Source organism: Lactuca saligna, chromosome 4 (genome assembly GCF_052625555.1).
Source record: "Lactuca saligna cultivar CGN05327 chromosome 4, ASM5262555v1, whole genome shotgun sequence".
Lineage (NCBI taxonomy): Eukaryota > Viridiplantae > Streptophyta > Magnoliopsida > Asterales > Asteraceae > Lactuca > Lactuca saligna.
Genome location: NC_136420.1, coordinates 67,441,444 through 67,443,727, shown reverse-complemented (window position 1 = coordinate 67,443,727; position 2,284 = coordinate 67,441,444).

Sequence of the window (2,284 nt, the reverse complement as noted above, 5' to 3'; positions counted from 1 at the left end):
CGTTTAGTCTTTAAACTCAAACAACGGAGCCACATCGAACTGAATTCTGATGAGCAGCCACATCACCTTTAATACAGCTCATCACGGCATGTCTTTTCACAAAGCAAAACAACACCTCCAACGAGTGATGTACAAACTAACTCTTTGTCATCTCAGGACAACCACCTATCTTCTACACCAACATCGAACCTTCGACAATCTCACTATTTAAGGTATGTAATCTCACCACCTTTCGGCGCCACTATCTCGCCTATCAGAACATCATCAATTTTATCGTCGACGCATCATCCAGGAACGCTGACTAGGAAATCTCATAATATCTTTTCTCTGAAAACTATTCTGGTGACTATCTCTCCTATACTACTTGCACAAAGTAACTTCCCCCCACCTCAGGCCAGTCGTCAAATACCTCCAGGCATACTAGTCAATTTGGGCGGTCTATGATGCTACCACTTGCGACCTATAGTCTATTTTCCAAGAAATCCCAAGTGGTTGTTCGAGAGGATTCTTTAATATCTAATCCACATCATTCAAATGATCCAGAAGATTCCCTACCATGTCATTCAACCCTGGATATCCTCTTGTCCCCCAGTTTATCTATGCCCAATTCCCAAGATCCTCTAAAAAATGTGTGACATCCCCAATTTTACAGCCCGAAAAGAAATTTTATTTATGCTTATTTAAAACAAAGTATTCTTTTATTTGTGTGGAATTTATACCATAATAATTTTAATGTGAGATAAAAGCATTTATGAAGAAACATATTTCATTAATAATTACAAACTTGGGATGTTATCATCGATATAGAAATATAAGCATAAACTAGTCATTACAAGCCTTACATCAACTTATTATACTAATGGTTAGCAAACTTCTTAAATCTCTCAGTAGGTTTAAACTCATCATCCCTATGCTTTCGTACCGCTACCTGTGATACAAAGAAACTGAGTGGGTCATGCTTAGGAGTCTGGTGAGCACATAAGGTTTTCAACCAACAGTAATATAATTAAGTCGATGTTTCTCATGAAACAGTTAACCTTATTACCCGTTCATGTTGTTCTCATTCCCTGATCCTCACATGACGATATCAAGGGACATATCCTAAAGGATCACTATAAGAAACGAGTAGACAATACCGCCTCAGGGATTCCTTATCAATATATATCATTAATGCAATCATAGCAGGATAAAGTACATCAAACGAACACGTGGTTCATTAACACGTATAGGTTGCGAGCCTGTTGTCATTATCTATATGATGTTAGATGACTAGTTCATCAGTACATTAGTACTATAATGGTCACAACCTCTCATCATCATCTTCATGTTTCATAACCCTTTGCTACCCAATATATTTTAAATACGAAAATACATATACGGTTAAATCAAGAAAAATAATGTCATATTATTTCATCTAACACAGATATCTTAAAAACATATAATACGCACATATAATATTTAATCATCTAAATACTTCATATCTATGTGTAAAATGAAAGTAACTATGTACTCAGTTAATAAAAGTGGATGACTTATGATTAGTGTAGTGCTTAGCCTAACACCTTAGCTTTTCCTTTTGAAAGATCTAGATATAATTATCAATAAGTCTTAGTGCTTGTTTCATAATTATCGTGACTATAATGGTAATAGTTTAGATTCCTCAATAATCTCAATGAATACATCAAGATATAGCTGATAAGGAATAACCATGTAAGATCATATCGAAAGTAGGATCCCTTTAGGATGTGTGTGTTGTGTGTGTGTATATATATATATATATATATATACGGATGATGTTTATGTTAGATTTAGTGAGGTGTTTAATGTGGATTTTTCAAACTATATATATATATATATATATATATATATATATATATATATATATAGTTTGGAAAATCCACATTAAACACCTCACTAAATCTAGCATAAACAGCATCCACGTTAGTAGATCAATCAGTATTATGATGTGGAATCACTGATAAATCTTATTTATAGGTTCATAATAATGTTTATAAACATAAATATAAGTTATATTTAAGGTAATATAAGTTCAATTAACTTATAGAGTTTTCTGAAAAAAGTATGAAAAGTTTTGCCAGCAGAACTCTGACCCGAAAGCTTCGATTTGTTGGGCTCTTTGATGCTGCATAGCTCCGCTAAAGACTCCTAAATACTAGAGGTACTCAGACCCAAGAGTGTTTTGGATTAATGTCAAAGTCCATAACTATTTTGGTATGTACTTGACCCGATTGTGCATGGTCCTTTTGGGTTGCCTTCACACTGG